The 21387-nt window shown below is 36.3% G+C and overlaps 1 long non-coding RNA gene across 2 annotated transcripts; it reads right to left on the minus strand.

Moving 5' to 3' along the window:
- Positions 1-6291: 6291 nt before the first annotated feature.
- Positions 6292-21147, minus strand: LOC131574883 (uncharacterized). 2 transcript variants are annotated; one of them, XR_009276611.1, is made up of 5 exons: positions 20773-21147; positions 20320-20485; positions 18326-18578; positions 14296-14455; positions 6292-8034 (listed from the first exon to the last, which is right to left on the minus strand). It is a non-coding gene; the product is annotated as an uncharacterized LOC131574883 (long non-coding RNA). The 2 variants fall into 2 exon arrangements; XR_009276610.1 differs by lacking the exon at positions 20320-20485.
- Between the last annotated feature and the right edge of the window lie 240 nt (positions 21148-21387).

Below are 21387 nucleotides of genomic sequence, written 5' to 3' on the forward strand. Positions count from 1 at the left end.
TGTAGAAGATATTCAGGTTAATCTGGCAGGATTCACCTTTGGTAAATCTGTGCTGATTTTTCCCAATCATCTGCTTCATTTGGAAGGTAGTAGTTTCTAGGAAGACTAATTCCATAATTTACCCAAAAAGTGATGTAAGATTAATGAGCTTGTAGTTTCCTAGATCATCACTTTGGCCCTTCTTATAGATGGGCTTGACAATGCATGTTAAAATGCTTACAGTAAAATCAAGCTTACACTGATAAATAAAAGGTTGATTTCTCTTACATTTACTAATAATATTGATTCTTCCATTATTATGGCTGCTGCTAAGTAGTTTTTCATTGAATTCTTCTCTGCCTCAAATGTTAAATTTGGGGAATTAAGTTTTGACTGTGCTTAGAAATTGTTTCATATATATTTATGAAGAAATATCAGTGTTTTGAAAGTTATTAGAAAGTATAATCTACACAGTAATTTAATGTCATGTAAAATTCAGATATTAATACTTTAATGTTTACTTCTAAGTAACTAATTTCTAAAATCACTATCAGATGCAAACCAAAATGATATTCAAATAGATCTTCGTTTTCAATAAAATTATCCTTAATTTTTTTTTATTTAAGATGTAGAAGCAAACCCGACGGTGGTTTTTTCCTCCAACTTTCTACTCTCATACAGTTTCTAAGGAAATAATATGAGAAATATTCTGATTCATACTGTACATTATATTGAAATAGACTGATATAAGATCATCACTTTTAATCTATTCTCCTATTTGCAGGAGAGAAAAACTTGATATAGAGCTGGCATCTGAAGGATTTTCTGCTTTTGTAATATATCCTGGGTCCATATCCTCCATAACCATATAAAAGCCCATCTAGAACTTTCAAAATGGTCTAAATAGTTAGAATGCTCTGAAAAATGTCAAATTTTAATTCCAAAAAAATTCTAAAATAATATATTCTCTGTTTTAGATAACCTCAAGAAGACCACTAGTATCACTTTGCTAGAAATTAGCAGGAACAAGGAGTATTTCTTTCACCATTCAACAAACAGCAAATTGGAAAATTGTTTCACCTAAGACTGGTAAGTCCATAGGTAGACCAATTGCTGAGGCAATTTTAAAAGATTAAAACAGTTAAATTTTCTTTTCTTTTCTTTTCTTTTCTTTTCTTTTCTTTTCTTTTCTTTTCTTTTCTTTTCTTTTCTTTTCTTTTCTTTTCTTTTCTTTTCTTTTCTTTTCTTTTCTTTTCTTTTCTTTTCTTTTCTTTTCTTTTCTTTTCTTTTCTTTTCTTTTCTTTTCTTTTCTTTTCTTTTCTTTTTTCTTTTTCTTCCCCTTCCCTTCCCTTCCCTTCCCTTCCCTTCCCTTCCCTTCCCTTCCCTTCCCTTCCCTTCCCTTCCCTTCCCTTCCCTTCCCTTCCCTTCCCTTCCCTTCCCTTCCCTTCCCTTCCCTTCCCTTCCCTTCCCTTCCCTTCCCTTCCCTTCCCTTCCCTTCCCTTCCCTTCCCTTCCCTTCCCTTCCCTTCCCTTCCCTTCCCTTCCCTTCCCTTCCCTTCCCTTCCCTTCCCTTCCCTTCCCTTCCCTTCCCTTCCCTTCCCTTCCCTTCTTCTCTTTTCTTCTTATCCTCTCCTTTTTTTTTTCTCTTTTGTTTTTGAAGGGCATTCTTCCTTTATATGAAGTAATTTTCAGCTGTAGATGTAGACAGGGAAAATTCAGGAGCAGAAACACCAATCTCAATAGCCACTGAGATGACAATTTGCACATCCCCTTTCCTGAATAGCACAAAAGTGTCTCTCTGGCTTTGGCAAAGATGAGAAATAATAGAAAAGCCCAGAAACTGTTGCTACACAGCTGCTAAGAACATTTTTGTGGCAAACACACATATCCTAGTCCTCTCTGTGTCACAGTGGTTTTTCATTACTTTGATATGAGATAGCAACAGGCCTCATAAAGAAGGTGGAGAGCAGCTGAATTCCCACTTACACAATGGATGCCTCTTCTCTGCTACATTTATCTTTTTTAAAGTCGTTTCCTCCTGAGATCAAAATGAATTATCTGTATCATAAACTGATTTCTTCCCTTTTCTTTTTTTTATTTCTGAATAATGACTCACAGCGGAACATGAAAATTTAAGTGATGTTTTCTACCACTTAATTATTCACAGCTATTCTTTGCCTTAATATTTAAAATTGCTAGTAATACTGTTTTCTTTGTTTGTGATGTAACTTTTCTTGGATTAAAAACAAAAATATAACTATTACTGTTTTTGCAAGCCTTTCCTGGAAGGGGCTGAAGGCACCAGCCACAGATAGGCAGTAAAAAAATGCATCTTTTTCTGATATAGAAGGGATTCTATTTCTTTGCTCTGTGAGAAAAAGTCAATACGTTATCACCATAGCAATGCTCGCTCTAAGCTTAGCAGTTTCTGGGAGGAAAGGAAATGCAGGCAGTGCTTTTTTGCAGACAAAAATTATTCCAAATTGGTGCCCTAAGAAATATAGCACCCAATGCTTCATCTTTCCCTGTTCCTCATTATGTTAACAAAGGAACAGCAGATTGTTGAAACTTTACAGGGTGCTAAAATTTACCGAAATCCCGTGCATTATTAAAATACCTATATACTACCAATGATACCTTTTTTTTCCTCCGTCATATATTTAGTTTCTTCTTTAACACAGAAGGAGAGAATATCTCCCAATGAATTCACTGAAGAACCTTTTTAGGAATTTTTGTGTTCTTTTGTCCTGGACGGGAAAGACACAAGAATTATTTTAGCAAAGACAGCCATTTTCTTGATTCCACTACTATCCTCCAAAAGGGCAAAGATCTGCAACTTTACCTACAAAGAAGTTTACATTTTGTGTTCTTGAAACTATAGAAAGGAAAAAGCCTTCTCAAAAGCAGCATTCCTTCATGAAATATTCTCAAAAATACTCACTGCAATCTTTAGATGTTCTGTTTAATTAAAATTCACTAAAGTCTAGGGCATAATGTGCATGTGAATAGCAGTGAACTGAAATTAAGTAAAGTTTATAACAAACACCCCATTCCCATTGTTCATAATTATTTGGGTTATGAAAACACTCTGAAAACATACTCTTGTAAACTCTTGTAAACTGCTCATGTTGCAGCATCATCAGTGTTGTCTTTTCTAGGCAACAGACAATTTTCTTCATGACTGTTGTTGGCAAGTACTATAGGATACATATTATTTGCCTAGTCTCATGTATTTTTGAGCCAAGTTACGGAGTTCTGGACACAGTCTACAGATTCATAATTAAGACAAAGGTTGAAAAGGTTGTGGCATTATGTAATAATGTAATAACATTAATGTAATGACATATTCTGTGACATTATGTAGTGACATTAACTCTTCACTATAGTAGTGAATTTTATGTGAGGAAGCCCAGAGCTTTTGGAACTCTGAGAATGGGAGTTGACTCCCCAAGGTGACTGAGATCCCCCAAAGTTCTCCTCAGATACTACCAAAGTCATTAGAGAAAGGGGAAGAAATCAAGAGACCATCCCAGCAAGGGAAATGAAATATCATGGGATTTGAGGTTTAAGCCACATATGCAAAACTCAAAGAATAAATTTTTAGTTAACTAAAGTGTCTCAGTAGGCTTAATATATTCTATGAAAAATTTGAAAAAAAAAATCCACAAAATGGCATTTCTGTTGCAAGATGTGCAGTTTCATTTTTCTTTCATTAAAGAAAATACAGAAAATATCCTATGACTTGAACTGAGGTATTCTGCCATACCAGAGGGTGCCTTACACCTTAGGCTCCAGAATTAAATATCCCTCAGGCTCTTGAGAAAAAGGAAGTTAGAGAAAAAAAGATAGATTTAAAGACTATCCAAAAATCCAGTCTTTTGGTATATTCTCCCAGGAAGTTTTGGTTTACAGCTCTTTCAGCTAGAGGACGTAATGGGATATGGGTCTCTCATTTCCTTGGCAACTGTGCTAATCAGTAGGTTATTCTATGAAAGAAAAACGTGAGCCCAGCAGAGTTCTCTACAGAAGAGACTGCTCCTGTTTGCTTTCAAGTAAAAGCTTTCTCAGGTACTCTCCACTGCTCTGTAAGCTTTCAGGCTGCTAAATACAGTTTAGCAAGTGGATAAGATGATAAAGGAAACCATAAAAGGAGCCACAAAATACATATGATGTATTTGGTCACTAACAGAAGAATAATTAACACTGTTGTTACCAGCATTTAAATAAATCTATTTAAACAATGACTTGGCCCATAATGTTCACCTATGTACAGGGATGGGATGCCAAGGACAAATTACACTAACCAGCTTGAACTTGCACTGCTTAGTGCTGGCCTCTTGATGAACAGGTATGTGTGATGTGGGGGCAATACAACACAGAGACAGTGACTGAGCTAACATTTAAGTACCACACTCAAGATCACTGCGGCCCTCCTTCATTTCACCATGGATGTACAAGAACACTTATAAGTTACTGTTTATGTTTTCTCAAAGTTTTCAAAATCTTATAAAGACTCCAAAAATATTTAGTGAAGAGTTAATGTTAGAAATGTTTTAAATTTTATCTTAATACTTTTCTTTTTTTTTTTTTTTTTTTTTTTAAATTCTATTTTAAAACCAGCAGTCCTACCTGGAACAAACTCTGAGCCTTCTGGTTCATAAAAGTGCTTTGCAGTCAAAGGATGACCTTGTAACTGAATACTGCTACTCCAAAGACAGGATCAGTTCAAATGCTCCCACAATGGTGAGCTAATGTACTACAGATGTCATTTTCAACATTTTCTACTTTTGGAAGCTTAGCCATTTTCCAGTAGCATAGAGAACAATATAAGGTCACTGGGAAATAATCATCCTGCATTTCTTAATTACCCTGGGGTTTTTATTATTTAGAATAAATTTACAATCCCTAGAAGTCTGTGTGTCATGGGTTAAAACCCATTATGCTGGACACACATCTCTACATCTCATTCTGCAGTCCTCTCTATGCAAAATTTTCATTTGCCTTTTTTTTTCTATTTAACTGAGAGTTCTTGATGTGGCATTTGGAATCAGTTGACTTTCTGTTTCCTAATTTTTTAATTTTTCTTTTTTTGTGGAGAAGGTGCTTTCCCACAGCTTGTTTCCAGATGGTGGCTGAACGTCTCTTCTTTCCAAAGCAAGTACTTCCCTAAATTCTGTAACAGGAAAGACAACTAGCAGATGTGTGTACAAACACAGCAAATTAAAAATACACTGAAACTTATATGCACCTAGGCTCATTTCACCTTGAAAACATTCTGGTTTGCATTTGATTTATTCTCAAGGTAACTAAAAATTTAATTAAATTTATTCTGAAAAGCAACTGAATAAGGAGCCAGTGTGAACTACATTGAACTACCCCATGAAATTTATACCATCATATCCTTTAGTTTAAAATATAATGCAATTTTTAGCATAACAATCTCTTCCAAGTCATCTTTCAAGAGCAAAAGCTGAGATTTTTCTGTGGCTAAGGGATGTCACTTTTGCAAGAAAAAACGTAGTAGGCATAATAGAACATGAAATCTACTTGACAGCTCTCTCAGGAAACAAAGCTGTAGAGAAGTGTAAAAAATATGACCTGTTCAAAAAAAAAAATTTGACAACAGTTGTTTATTTGTCTTTCTTGGAGGTACTACCAAGGAATCCAGTCATGAGGAAGATACACTCAGCAGCAGTGAATTAATGAATCCCAAAGGGAACTGGGAAAAGGATAAATTCCAAAGAACCCTGAAAACTTGTCCTAAATAAGTTTATCTCCTAACGAAAAAAGGAAACTTGTAGGACATTTCTAATGTCCTTTTTATTATAGGACAGACTTCAAAAAGAAAAATATTACAAGCTGTTAACTTATAAAGATATTGAAATGTTATTTGATTTCTGGAGTTTAGACCAAATCAGAAGTACAGAGTCAACATCTGACTCCTCACTACAGAAATAAAAGCTACCTACCATGCTTCAACCCATAATCTTCCCATACCCTCTAAATTAAATACCTAAGTTTAGGTTCAGGTTCTGGACAGAGCTGAGGCTGAACTAAACCACAATGACTGGACTCAAAAGGTGTTACTTTCACTGACATTGACATCAGCCTCCCTGTTGTTTCCCATTTAGGTTCTTATGAAGAAATAGCTATTTTGCTTCCAGCTGGCTCCCAGATATCTGGTGTTACTTCTGCCTTCCAATTGGGGCACACAGAATAAGCACATTGCAAAACAATACTATTTTTCATAGTTTTCTGTTGTCTCTGCTCTTAACATTACATGTAGAGCCAAAGCACTCCTTGTCCTCTTGTTTGAAATGCCCATATATTCTAACAGCTCTCTAACTGAATGTGCAGTTGTACACGCAATACTTGGTATGCTTCCAGGAGCCTTCCTAATACTGCCTGTTAATCTGGTTGTTAATGTCCTAATTGCACTTGTAAATTTCAGGAAATGGAGCAGTTATTTTGGACAAGAGTTTACATCTTTGGTAAAAATATTTTACCGATTTTTTTTTGCACTTAATATCTAAACACTTCTTCAGCTAGTATTCTCCATTGGAATAGCCTCTGATTCACAAATAGATCAGGTGCCCTTCGCCATTAACCTTCTGGGATAGTGTGCTGTTCCCATCTCTGCAGCAACTGCGTGTAGGACAAACTCCTTTGGAAAGCCCTATGCAGCTGTGGACAGAACAGCTTTACAAAGGTTTCCAGAGGTCTAATGCAGTCTTCCTTCTTTATTACTTTTCTGAAACCATCAAGGTCAGTCAAAGAAGCAACAAGTGTGCAGGCAATATTAATTCTTTTACTAAGAGGTTAGTTGTGTACTTTTCAAGTCTCTCAGCAGGATGTCCCTTAGGATATGGAGATATTTAAAAAGTCCAGAGAGATAGTTTGAACTTTATTCTTGAGCTGAGTTCCACACTCTTTGTCTGGGTTAAAGAGCAACACAGATAATTGCCAAGCCATGAAGGAGTTCGCTTGCAGCAGTTGCAAGATGCATGGCTTGCACTGAACTTCCTGACTCAGCAGGCAATGTAGACATAACACATGCATCCACATGACAAAATTCAACCTTAGGTTCTGTGGGTATATGGAGTGAGAAGTCAGTGGTTCCCTCTTCTTTGTATTCCTGGACAATTGTTGCATAATTTGGGCTGTGGTAAATTTATCAGATTGACATTTTCAGTCCACTAAATGGAAAAAAGATCTTGAGTAAGCTACTTTTGGACTACTAAATCCCATCATGAGCACTGCTGAGGTGACCAGTTTCACACAGAGCCTTTCAGTCTCAGAAACTCTATGTTAAACTTGCCTGGGACTAGACAAAGGGAATCCCCACAAAGGACTATCATGAGACCATTAGTACACAATTAGTCTCACTTTTCAGTTTTTAACTGACCCAAATCCATTAAAGCAGTCTGTTCTGTATCTTCATTGGCAAATTCCAGTTTTCTCTCAGCTATGGAGGAACCTGCACAGAATAAGGTTCATAGATCCAGTCACAATATTATGTCCTCTTATCTCACAGTCTTCCATCATCTTTCAGATAAGAGTTGCAGCAGGAATCACCTGAAGTGTAGTTATCCCAATGCCAGCCACTCAGCCATACTTCAGCTTCCCTATCTCTGATGTATGCTGAGTGATCTGTTGGCTCCAGAGAGAGTTTCCATTGCACATGACAGAATTCTGCCATTTCACATCCACTGACTTGAGATCCATCTGGACCATGTTCATTTCAATGGTCAACAAGAGTGATTCAGTGGCCTCTACAAAGGCACCAAAGGTGCATGTCTCTCATAGGATTTATGTCATACCTGCAGGTCCTCAGTATTGGATATCAAAGACATCCTGAATTCTCTAGGACATCTCAAGTGATGCTCATCAGCTGTGCCTGGGCAACAACTCTGCCCTTCTGCCATGAGACCATTCGCTTCTAGCAAAGGCTGTCAGTTCTTTCAGTACTTTTGCAACAGAAGGGATTGTGTCCAGTCAGGTCTTGAGCCAGTAGCACCTCAGGTTTTCACTTAGAACATTTAAATTAATATTAAAGCTGAAAACATAACAAAATCCTGGTCAATATGTTATGAACAGAATATAGGAGAGAATGTGGAGCCAAAAACATTAATGGTTTTATAATTTTACTGTTTCCTCTCATACATCTTATGGGGGGCATGGTTACGCCAAGTCATTCCCTCCCTTCCAAATGGAGTAACAGTCACAAAAAATGGTGCTGAGGATTCTTACATCTCTATATGGGATTACAGAGTCCAGACCACAAGACTCTTTAGTGACGTAGATGAATAATTTTATATAAAGTAATATATATGAAAGTAGATACATACAGATATAGATGATATAGATATATAGATATATAGATATATGGATATAGATATAGATATAGATATAGATATAGATATAGATATAGATATAGATATAGATATATATATAGATATAGATATAGATACAGATATAGATGATATAGATTATATGGATGATATAGATGATATAGATGATATAGATAATAGATAGATAGATAGATAGATAGATAGATAGATAGATAGATAGATAGATAGATAGATAGATAGATAGATATAAGGTGTGAGAAGTGCAATTTCTTGTGTGTTTAAGCTGTAATTCTCCATGTATATCACCGGTTTTGAGGAACCAATTCATCATGCAGATTTCCTCATCAACTCAAACTCTGATAGGAAAGAGAAGTCTTCTTTCATGGGAAATATTCCAGCAAGATGACTTTTGTTGTGATACTAATTGAAAGGCCTCTCTTATCAGACAAAGATATTATCTTGCTAGTGTTGAAACCAAGCTAAGGTCCTGTAGCTTGAATGACACCATAAAAGTCTATGACTTTTTTGTATCTATTACCAGGCTTGCAATTTATGCCATCATGGCTTCTATTTAAAAACATGGAAGAGAGAAGACTCAGTACTCTCCACAGTACCTCCAGATGGCAAAGGCTAAACCACCTTGCAGCTGAGTCACCCAGTGAAAGCTAAGAGTCAAGGCAATTACATTCCCAATACTGGATCTTTGGTCATTTTCCTAAAATTTGGAAAAATTTGCACTCCAAAATGTTTCAACATACAGGCTGGTTAAACTACTGCTGACTCCCATAGAATGAACTGCAATCTGCAGAGCAGAATGCAGAGTTCGGAAAAGCAGAAATACCTCTATTTCTTTCACATAAGTAAACAAAATAATAAAATGAAGCATAGTTTCAAGTTTGGCAGCCCTAAGACTTTTCCATTCTTGTTTATCAGCATCAATCTTAAAAGAAGTACCTTAATTAGGATGTCAACTTTCTTTTTTAAACACAATTACTTTTCAGTTTTGCCCAAAGAAGTTGAGTTAATCACGTTTGAAACGATATTTCTTTGGTTAGTTTTATGAGACTGACCGACTACTCTCTCTTTAATTTGCTAGTATTCTTAATTAATTTGATGAAGTGCATTTTACTGATATGTTTCTCTGTCTGTTCTTAATCATTATTTCTTATGGTGTGCCCTTGGTTCTTGTTATTGCCTGATAAATTGCAAGGCATGTTTTCATAGTTTCTAAAAAAATTCCTGCGTGTCAGAATTTGTGAGCACTGTCTGTGTGTTTGATACATAAATAAGTCACCCCCTGTTCCCTATGTTTTGTAAACAAGAAGGGGAAAGAGATGAAGGTTTAGTCTCCACCTGATATGCAGCTGGAATGCAGTTTGTAGCTGGACCCAGACATTGCGACATTAGATTATCTGATATTAGCTACACTCATTTAAACTGAATTTGTATTAGCTTTTATTTCCAAGTCACCATAAATAAGTTACTAATATAACTTAACTTCAAACTGGGCTGCTTTCAAATACAAAGCACTAAGCATCCAAGACATTCCAACTTCATAAAGACATATAATTCATTTTCCTACTAGACATTGAGTAAGATTTTTAAATAACAACTAGTGCCCTGCTGGCTATAGAACTTTTATCTATCAGCATGCCCATAATTCAATTATTTTTATTCAAATAAAGGAAATTTCTTAAATTTAAATTTTCACTCATTTCACTTCTGAGAATCCAGATAGCCTTGGCAGCTTCATCATAAATTTTATACAGAAATGTTGCTAATTAAAAAAATTAATTCAGGGATATTCAAGAGATATTCCTACATTGTTCTTTAATATGAGGGAAAAACTGATTTCATGAGAGGCCTCACCTTATCTATGTATGTATCTAAAAATTGCATGGGACTAGATGACCAAGGCTCCTATAAACATGAAAACCAAGGTTTGGATTCAGACAACAATAAACTAAATACCAGCTTTTCTATTTTTCTCAGAACATAGCAGAAGTAAAACTCTGGAAATTCATGAGGTAAAAAAGATCTAGCATAACCAAAATTATAAATTTTAGAAACAAAGAAAATGCATTGCAGAACTTCCTAAAACTGGGACAAGCTAAGGAATCAGCTGACACAGTACCTTAAAGCACCAGTCAAAACAGTTCCTATACAAACAAACAAACACACACACACAAAAAAACAACTAACAAAACAAACAAACAAAAACAACAACAAAAACAAAAACACTGAGAACTACAAACCAAAACAGTAGCAACAACAAAATAAACCAAACCAAAACTCAAACCATACATTGTTTAAGTGCAATGGAAAAATTAACTAGATGAGCTGCAGCCAGAAGCATTCCAACAATTAAGGTCTTAGGACAACTGTGGGATATAGCTTTAGCTAAAGGGCACTTGGTGTGGAAAACAAAATGACAGTAGCTGACTGGCAAAACTCCTGAACTCTGAAAAGCCATTGTTGAGGTCAAGGATTGAGATTTGTAAAGCTTGCTATTCTTTTTTTTGGTAAAATAGAATAAGAGTTTAGGGGCTAAAGAGGTTGAATATATTTTGAATTTGCTTGTTCTTACAACAGAACAGATCTATAGTGAAAGGTAAACTGCATTCAATGTTCACCTGTAATCAAAGTAAATGACCTTCTAACACATTTTAGAAAGACTTGCACCATAAGGCACATCTGCTTTCTTATTTTGCTGCTTTGCATTGCATCAAGATGAGTAAAAGAACGGGAAAACACATCATGACTGCCTGATTAAGAGATGTCTGAAGGTTTTATCTGCTATTTATCTGTTTCAAGCTCTAATTAAAACATGATGAGCACATCTGGAGGGGAATTCTTTCACCATAAAAACAAGCAGGATGAAGTGCTATTTGGAGATACTTCTTCTTTTCATTTACAATGGAAAGAGCTTGTGTAGTGTAGGCAGCACAGCTAATACACACACAGGTGATTAAAATTAGGGAGTCATACATGAAGGATATTAACTGCTTGTGATAGACTGAGATATGTACTTTGTTTTAAGTACATATCTGATTTTAAGCCAGATTGGTCTGAGATGCCTAATATTTAGATGACTATTATTAAGTAAAGTAAGTCTTCCCTTTTTATGGTAAGCATGACTACTCTAAAGAAGGGCTTATAGGTCATGATTCCAAGATGTGACTGTTGTGAGCAAAAAATAATTGAAGCTGTCATCAAAATGTAACTAACTAAATCTATATTACATTTTGTTGCTTTAAAATCATTATTCCAATGGCTGTTTAGAATGGAGTGAGGTGTTAAGAAGGTTTTAGGTTGTCCTAAATTCCACAGTTAGACATGGTGCTTCCAGATTATTTCTGCAAGCAGTCCTAGTATTACAACACCTGCAAAGTGGCTCTGGAAGAAAGAGGTGGGGACACTACACCTCCATGTGATTACTTATTTTGTATGTTGCTCCAAATGCCTGTACCTATATGGATTGATACAAATATAGAATCCACAAAGCTGATGATTCATTTCTGGGTAAAGCCTCACTGAATATCATTCTTGTACTTCTGTTCCTTGGGTGTTTTTATTTTATTTTTTTTTAAGTTAGTAAATATGTTATACCAGTTTTAAAAAAGGAGACAATTCAAATTTCAAAATTAAACAAATCAGCTAAGATACCTGCTTTATAAGCACTCAGTAGTCAGTCAATCATAGAGTAAGAAGTTCTAATATTCATTCTAGGTTTTTGCTCTGTAGACTATAAACATTAAGATGTGGAAACAGACGAAATCCAAAGAGCAAAGTCTCTTGGAAAGCACAGCTGCTCCTTTCCTGATGTCTAATGATTTCTATAAGACAGAATACTAGCCTGGCATTAAATTTATATAACAAGAATGCAATTTGGTGTATATTCTTTCCAAAAAATACTTGATTCCTACTGCACCATCACAACAAGCATTATAATGTAGTTTAGAGCGTTGCTACTTTGAAAGTTGCAATTTTTAAAACCTTAAATTTTGTGACCTCATAGAGGCCCATGTCAATGGTTGCTGATGAATCAGTTATTTCTAAATACTTCTTTAATGTCTTCATGAAACATAAAAAATATATACATGAATAGTGGGTTTGATATATTGCTAAGTAAACAACATTATAAGAACCTGCATTTCTTCCCTGGCTGTTGGGGCAGTGGATAGGGTCAGGTCTAATCCTTGTTCCAGCTACGCACCTTTGTATTGCAACCTGAAAGGGTGTTTCTATCCAAACTTTTTTATGGCAATTTAAATTTATTTAGGAGTACTTCTACTCAGTGAAATGGCAGGAGGAATAGGTGTAACTCAAAAACATTATGTAAAAAGTCAGAATCCCTTCTCCTTTTTCTCACTTCTCCATTCTGTAATCAAGGATTACATTTAGTCTTTTTTGATAACACTGTGCTTTGATGTTACAGACTTAGGAAATTAGTCCCCTTCACTTTGAGAGATAGTAGCACACAGCTGTGAATGTGCTAAGGTATATGATTCCCAGCTTAAGGCAGTTCGGTCTCAAAGGCAGTCCAAGCTCAGAGAGAACCATGTTATTGGGGGTGAGAAGATGAAAGAAAGGAAGGTGAGAGATGGTTTGTGAACTAACTGAAGGCTAGCAGGATTTTGTCTGCTTGGCAACTGAAAGAACTAAGTAGCACTTCTTTTGAGTTTGTAAAATAAAGCCTGTCTGTTTAATAACAGTAGTGGTACAGAGCTGGAAGCTGTTGCAGCTATGCTACTTTTGTGGTCTTATTTCTCTTAAAAAAATTAAAAAATTTAAAAAAATATAAAAGAGGTAATTATTGTTTTCCTTTATGTTGATATTAAAAAGCATATGCTACCTGTGAATATTAAGTAACTTGATTGTAAAAATTAAAATATTATGTAGCTTTGTGCCATGTTTTTTGGTGGGTTTTTTTGATATTTGTTTTTTCTTGTTCAAGACTAATCTTTCAATTACTCTGTAGTGTAGAAGGAACTGGAAACTATTTAGTTGCAAAAGAAGAGGGTAGAAGTAAATTCAGTTAATATGGATAAGGGACATATACATCTCAAAAAGTACTTGTTCATCATCTAATCAATAACCTATTTATTTTTTGTTCTATATGGTGTTGATGGTTGAGTTGGAATATTGTGTAGTACTAACCTAGAAACCTATACCTGTATTTCTGTCAAAGACAGAAGGAAGATTTACATAATGAGACCTACTTTTATGTAAGAGCATAACTAAAGCTATTTCATCTTTGACTGTCTAGCACTGCAGTCCTTTCTGTTACCTAAGGAGTGACATTAAAATAATTACAGAGTAATTATTGTTGTCATTTTGTTGGTACCTCATAACACCACAAATTTAGTACTCTAGTTCTCTTATTTTAAAAGACCTCTAAGTACCAGCAGAGTTCTAGGGGGATAAAAAAAAAGAAAAAAAAAAAATCTTTGAATTTGCAGTCAGAGGTTTTAGACTTCTTGATGTGGCTCACCTCTGTGATCAGTTCATTTAAAAAAAAAAATTAGTTCTGTGGATTTTCTTAACACCTATCAACTGTTAATGAACAATTACACTGGCTGCTTCAAGGTAATGCAAGTACTTCAGGAAAACAACATTCTGTAAGTGGGTCAGTGACATTTGAATAAGTGGGAAATGTTGATGGATGAAGACATTTTTCTGGGTGTATGTATATGTCATGGCTTAAACCCAGCTGACAACTAAGTACCACATAGCCACTTGCTCACTTCCCTGCCCTGCCCTGCTAGGGAGAAGAAATAGGAAAACACAGGAAAACTCATGCATTGAGATAAGAAGTGTTTAATAACTGGAACAATTTAAAACATAATAATAATAACAGTAATAATAATAATTGTAATAGCAACAACAACAATAATAGTAATGAAAAGGAGACAGAGAGCAATAAATACCAAGAAAAACAAGTAATATGCAGTACAATTGCTCACCATCTGCTGACTGATGCCCAGCCCATTCTTCAGCAGTGATCAGCAGCTCCGGGCCGGTTCCCCCAGTTCATACACTGAGCATGCTTTCTGAGGATGGAATATCCCCTTGGACAGTTTTGGTCAGCTGTCCTGACTATGCTCCTCCCAGCTTCTTGTGCACCTGCTTGTCGGCAAAACATGAGACACTGGAAGGTCCTTGACTTTGGGTAAACACCACTCAGCAACTCAAACAGTAGTGTGTTATCAACATTACTCTCATACTGAATTCAAACCAGCACTGGCCAGCTACCAAGAAGAAAATTAACTCTATTCCAGCCAGCCTAAACCAGGACGGTGTGCCACTGTACTCTGGTGTGGCTTACTTTTTCTTGTTTGTCATAACTCTGGTTACTGTAGTACCATTTATTCCTTGTGACTTTTATCCATTTTCAGGAATTTTAGCTTTTCCTTTGATGTGTTACCCCTCTTTTGGTAAATTTCTTGATTTTTCTATCTTTAGGTGGAAATGAGAGCAGAAGGGAGAGCAACGAGTGAGGAAGCCATTTGAGTGAGATCCATTCCTGGTCTTATCAGGTCAGTCACAAGTGTCTGGGACAAAGACCCAATTCTCAGTGTTACTAAAGCATGTTACTAAATTGTATGATAAACTTCAGTACATCAAAATCCATACCTTCAGATGCAGAGTCTTGCATGGGAAACAGTAGAGATACAGACTCTCCCACAAATAATGGCCAAATATGCTTTGCCCAAGTGCTTTGAAAATCTAAAAACCTTAAAATGAAAGTAGAATAAACTGTGTTGGGTGCTTGCCTCTTGGTCTAAATGTTTAACATATGCTCCTAGAAATACTGGGATCAGTGCTTGTTCTCAGGACCAGCTGAAATGGAAAGTTCCTTTTGGCTGCCTTACTGATGCATATTTGTAAGAAAATTACATGGTAAGTGACTAATGTAGTAGTCCTTAGTAATTATAAGATTACAGGAAAAAGGAATCCTACAGGGAATAGTGTGGCTCGTGCAGCAACAGGTATATGCATATACCTCAAAGTTCATTAAATCCAATGTGATGATTCATGTGTAGAAAGTTTCTGGTGTTTGAACTTAAGAGCTGAGAAAGTTCACTGAATTATTTTTAATTTATTAAATTATTATTAATTAAACAGAACCCCTGGATTCTGCATTTCATAAGCAACACAAAGCCTGAAAGGTGTAATTTACAGTTGTTCAAGAAAACTGTTTTAAGTGATTTACAGTTACTAAAAATATGTCCATGGATAACTGTAACAAGTTTTAGGCAGTTGCATCCTAGACTGCTTTTTTTTTCCCTGTGATCACAGCACCATCTCTTCAGTTTCTTAGCTAGACTTCCAAAGATTTCACTGACAACACGATTGTTCTAAATATACCCCTGGCATTCTGCTCTGAGTCTGGAATTTGAATTTAAAATTTCATGAAAAATGACCTGCTTTATCTATTTGAGAAGTCTCAATAAGATGATTCCAGCCTTGTGTGGAAATAAGGAAATGGAAAAAAATGGAAATATAATCTGATCCCATTTTTAGTTTGAGGATTCCCAAGCTTATTGCTTACAGATGAACATGTTTGAACTGCTAGGGATTTTTTTTTCCCTGACAAGCTAATTTATTTTTCAATAGAGTTCAGCTGTTCCCTGCCTCGTAAAGGATGAAGGATTTATTGTTTCTCATGTACATTGCATCATTTCTGGTAGAAGACTGGTCTTGATCACCTAAGTGGATTTTTCCAGCCCTGTGTTTCTATGGTAGGACTTTTCAATGGCATTATATCCGAGTCTTTGTTTCTTCATCCTTTGTGACAATCCAGTAAACATTATTCCATATGTTATATTGAGGAGGACTTGAAATTTCCAAGTTTCAGACCCGTTTCAGCCCAGGGTCCAGTTTCAAAGCTTTCTGACATACATAGATTTGAATGCCAAACTATACTAGATCTTTCTTTTAACCTATATAATATTTTCAAAGAAGTAACATATTATAAAACACTGCTAATATGTATTTTTGTGGGTTTTTAATACTTTTTTGGGGTTTTTTTGACATTTTGCTACTTCATTCACACACTTCAGTACTGTTGGCTAAAATGTTCTGCATATATTTTCTTGCTTTTCAGGGTGATTAAAAATTATGTCCTGGTAATATTTCATCAGCTGTGTTTTACTTCATGTAGTGCATACATGGTTTAGACATTTATAGATACACACACACATATATATATATATTCTATACTATACTATATATCTTTTAACGATATTATATAATAGTATATATTATATAGTATAGTATATATTACATAAATTTAAAATATTTATTTAAATATTTTAAAATTATTTTTAAAGTTTAAATATATTATATATATTATATATATATTTAATATATATATCATCTGAATTTCTGTGTAGGGGGAAATCTGGTGGAATAATAATAATAATTACTGAAATTTTGAAAGGAAAAAGTTACTCATTAATATTCTCTTTTACTTCAATCTGTACCTATTTTTTATTTAGTTTAATGCCAATTATATTACCATGGCAGATGTAAGTTGTTGGGTTTTCTTTGTTGATCTCCCCACCTAAAGGAAGTAATTAACTGAAGAGCTTATATATTTGTTAGCATTACACTGTAAGGTTTAACTTTGCACAATTTTTTGTGCATACTAAATAAACTTTAAAGAAAGCATTTAAAGGAAAAGACAACAGGGTTTTTTCTAAGGTGGAATTAAAGTCTAAGCATTAGCACAATAAACAGTATGAAGACAAAAGTGGGTTGAGGGATGCATAGAGTTGCCTTTTGACTATCAAACTCTGGTATTTGTGACAGCTGGCATAAAAATGAAGCGGGTTTTGTTTGTTTGATTGCTTTCTTTTAGCATGTCTCTATAATTTAGAATGGAAAAGCTTGACTTGATAAAAGGTCCATGACAAAGCAAATAAATTTGGTGAGTTGCATTTTTAAAATTATTTTTATTTTTTAAATATGTGACGTTTTCCTTCATTTGTCCTGTATACCAAAACTAAGCTTGGGTAAGCATAAGTTGGTGCCACTATTTGACCTGGAAAACAATTGGATTGGGAGGAATAAGCATCTTCATTGTGGCATGGAGAAGAAAGTCTCCAGTATGGAGGCAGTAGAGTGCTTGTCCTGTGTTTTCTATCACTAAAGAGCTCTTTATAATAGAAAAGCACAAGACAAGAATTATGCTGTGAAGTTTTGTGGGTTTGGTGCTTGTATCTGTGTTATATCTGCTTATATCCCAAAAATAATGAAGTCTCAAATGCTGACAACTTAAATAATGATAGATTTCCATTACAGAGTAATAATGGCAAAACAGATGCCAGCTTTTCTGGAATTATGTGGTGAAAAATGGTCCTTTTAACTAATCATGTTAACAGCCTCACATCTTGACAGTGACATAAGCTTAATGACCAAAAGATTTCTTTCTTTTTTTTTTTTCTTTTTTTTCTGCTATTACTGATTTTAGTCTCATTTCTGGAGCAAATGTGTTGGTAAGAGCTAGTTGCTTCAGGCAAACAAAGAACTTTAACTGCAAGTTTTACTGCAAAGGTATTGAATTCTATGTTTTATAACTTCCTGGCTTCAATGTGATATGTAAACGGTTTAGTTTACAAATATTAAAGTTGCTTTCCTCTAGATTCACTGCTTGCTTGTGAAAAAATTACTGTGTTGATTTGTAGAATATTTTGTAAGCTTTAAAAAAAAAAGCCTGGAAATATAATGGAACAGTATAAGGGTTAGGTTATGAAATCCTGGAACTTTCTACTTTACATTCTGTCACACGGGATACGGGAATTACCTGGTGGAAATTCTAGTTCTGCTGTGTTGAAACTCATGTTTGTACAATGCTGATCCATGTGAGCCATGACAGTGCATAAGATGGACTGCCAGACTCTGATTAAGGATGACATGTGAACAATTTGTTCTGCTAAAACTTATTTATAAAGGTGTCAAGCGAATGAACACAACTGCTGTAAGCCCCACCTTAAAGTAAAAGGGAGAGGCCGATGGACAAAACACTTCTTTTTGTGTCAGCGCGAAGATGTTTGCAAACAGGAAAAGAGCTGAGTGCTGTCAGAAGTAAGACATATTCTGCACAAAGTATGTTTGCTCAGTTGACTGAGTTTGTTCTGATGGTATAATGAATCCATCTTTCAAACATGTACTGCTAGACCTCTGCAGCCACAGAAAGCAAAGGGCTAATCTGGTGCAAAAAGTCTCCAAAACAACACTATCCCTATAAAAAAAAAAGAAAAAAAAAAAAAAGAAGACAAAAAAAAGATAAATAAATAACAAAACACTACCAACAAACAAAGAAGGAAATAGGTTAGAACTGGTCATGATTTTATCCCAGAACTGCAGAATCCCCTTCACGCTAACTACAGGAGTATAGTCAATACCAGATCTAGCATAAGGTTGTACCAGATGAAATGTGTACTGCTGAATGTTCTTACATGGCATAGTAGTGATATTATTGCTCAGAATCAGTGTCAGAATATGAAACAAGAGTATCACAGTCTAAATAAATAAATAAAGGAAAAAGAAAAGGCGGCTTCCTTGGACAACAAAGAAGTGAAAATATGGGTGTGAATGAGGACTAAACACCCAGCTCCCACTTGGTGCCACTAGTAGTCTCACAAGTCGGACACTTGTATCCTGAGTGAAGAGAGCTTGGAGGTGGACTAGAAGTTACAGTGTTATCCTGGCCTGGCAAATCCAAGTTACCTCCTCAACTCCACTGCTCATCACAGACTGAAGCTTATGGAAGTTGGACTCTGCACTCCGGCCACTTTACAAGATTCACCCAAACTGTGAAAAACACTTGACATAAAAACAGACATGTGGAGTAGAAGTTGCAGCTTGCAAATAATGCTCACCCCATTGTGTGTGACTCTGTTGTACAGACAACACAAGCCCAGACAAATTCTAGATTTTGCAGCAATATGCAAGAATTGCAATAAATTGCATCATTTTCATAGAAGTTTGCCAGCACCTACTGCCCATGCAGTAAGATAGCTACAATGGCAGCCGCACAGAACAATTTTGAGATGAGACAGACAATGTTATACCAGAACACAACCCTTTTGTCAGGCAGTGTGCATTTGGTGAAGGAAAAATTCCTATTTGGATATAAAGTAACAGCTTACAAAAAAACAAAAATATGAGTTAAAAGGGGGTGGATTTGCTGGTTTTGCTTTTTTCATGTTTGTTTTTTCTTTGTTTGTTTGTTTATTTGGGGTGCATTTGTTTTTTCTTTTTTGTTTATTTGCCTGTAGGAATGATTCTAGGTAATTCCTAGAAGAGGAGCTAGAAAGACTTACTCTGATTCTCATAGGGAATACGCTTTAGTGATGGTTAACGCCGGAAGACATGGAACTTGTTTTCTCATGGCTCCTTTTAATCATTGCTGGCTTATTATTTTCTTTTCCTTTTTTTTTTCCTCCCACCCACTACAGTATAAGAATTATAATCAAAAGCTTTTTATGTAGTTAATGCTTTAAATATTTCTGGAACGGCCTCTAGTTGCCTCTAAAAGAAAGTAGCTTTTCTGCAGTGGTGACACTACTCCAGCTGTCTTTTTGCTACCTGAACAGTTACCTTTGTGAATTAACTGGTTTCAACATCTCTAGCTCTCTGTTAAAAAAAAAAAAAAAAAAAAAAGTACCTGAAATTTAGTTTGAAAGATTAAACACTGGTGGGCAACACACAAGCTTAAGAAAGATGGCAATTGCATAGTTCTCTTATATTTGCTATTATTTGATCTCAGGCACATGGTACGATTCTGGTTGTCCTGAGCAGGTTGATGAGCAGGTCCTGAGGCTTGATGATCCTTGTGAGTCACATCTGTGATTCTATGATTATGCAGAAATTGTTTGCAAAAATATTTATCTGTAGTTACAAGCAGGGGATATCCAGGCTTTGTTTAGGGCCTTTTTTGGAATGTAGAATTAAAAATAAGAAAATATAACAGCACATACCTTCTTTGGATGACAGCTTTCTGCAGACTGTGATTCAAACCACATTTGGCATGTAGGCTTTTTAAATTTATTTTTTTATTACTACTACACATATTCTGGCCTATACACTTGGAAGTTTTCAGTTGTATAAAGCGGTAGAAAGTGTGGCAAAACTGCAGGGCTACAACTACAACAGATAAAAAGCAAAAATGTAAGTGACCTAAAGATAAGAGAGTGCCTGCTGCCATGCCTCCCTTATCCTCTACATGCAGGTAAATTGTTCTGGAGATAGTGAAGGCAACTTAAGGAAAATTTTGCCTAGTGTGGCAACCCAATTTAGTGGATTCTGCCTCAAGTCAGGCAGGATATTGCTCCTGGGAAAAGATCATTTCTAGGTAGCACTAGATAGCACAGAAACAAGGTGTGAGGCATTGGACACCTCAATAAAATACGATGGACACTCTCTACAAATACCTGAAAGGAGGTTGGAGTCAGGTGGCGTACAGCCTCTTCTCCTGGGTAGGGACAGAACAACAGTCTTAAGTCTTAAAACTGCGCCAGCAGGGGTCTAGGTTGGACATTAGGAGGATTTGTTCACAGAAAGGGTGAGTAGACATTGGTCTGGACTGCCCGGAGAGGTGGTGGAGTTACCGTCGCTGGAGGTGCGCAGGGAAAGACTGGACATGGCAATTAATGCCATGGTGTAATTGACAAGGTGATGGTTCGGTCACAGGTTAGACTCGAATGCGTCTGAGCTCTTTTCCCACCCAACTGAACCTGTGATACGCACTCTCAGCAGGTCGCAGAAGCAGCTCCGAGCGAACACCCGCCCCCTGGGCCGTGCTGGCGGGTGTGTCCGGCTGTCCCCTCAGCCACCCGCGGAGCTCCGGCCGCGCGCAGCAGGTGCTCCGGCCCGCCTATCCCGGATTTCCCGGGGGCCGCGCGGGGCGGGCGGGGCGGCGCATGCGCCCGGCGGCCGCGCTGCCCGCGGGAGGGAGGCGGGGCCGGGGCGGCCGAGCGGGTAGAGGGCGGCGGCAGCGCCGAGCACAAACTCCGGAGGGGAAGCGGCACCACCGGCCTCCACCCCCC

Source organism: Poecile atricapillus, chromosome 1, assembly GCF_030490865.1.
Source record: "Poecile atricapillus isolate bPoeAtr1 chromosome 1, bPoeAtr1.hap1, whole genome shotgun sequence".
In the NCBI taxonomy this organism is placed as follows: Eukaryota; Metazoa; Chordata; class Aves; order Passeriformes; family Paridae; genus Poecile; species Poecile atricapillus.